This window comes from Arachis ipaensis, chromosome B02, assembly GCF_000816755.2.
Source record: "Arachis ipaensis cultivar K30076 chromosome B02, Araip1.1, whole genome shotgun sequence".
NCBI classification, from domain to species: Eukaryota; Viridiplantae; Streptophyta; class Magnoliopsida; order Fabales; family Fabaceae; genus Arachis; species Arachis ipaensis.
The window spans coordinates 100,279,449-100,279,966 of NC_029786.2; positions in this window are offsets into that span (position 1 = coordinate 100,279,449).

Below are 518 nucleotides of genomic sequence, written 5' to 3' on the forward strand. Positions count from 1 at the left end.
CAATAAATTATTAAAACTTGATGAAATTTATTTCATTCATTCCATTACTTGCTAATTTAGCAAGGATAAAACAATTAAGGGTGTGTTTGTATATTTGAACAAACACATCAACATGAATAAAATAAAAGCAATAATAATAATTTTATTAACGTATTATTATCCTTTAACTTAATTATTGAAAGGAGGGTAATAAGTGCAGCAACACTGAGGCTTATTGGGCAGCTGGGGTGAAGAGGTAGCACACTGGCCTTGTTGGAAATTCTGAGTAGCACAGTAATTAGCACATGCTGCTTGATTACAATTTTTGTTAATTTCGCACCACACTTGTTTATTGCCACTTCTTGCTTCTGCAATGATAATAATTAAACACAATGTCATTAGAATTTGTGTGTGCAAATTCAGAACTTCGGTTGGTTGGGATTTTTATTTATTTATTTATTTATTTGCTTGCAAACTAATAACTCTTTTTGGACTAAAAAATAACATATATAATTTTTTTTTTTATATATTTACGTTGC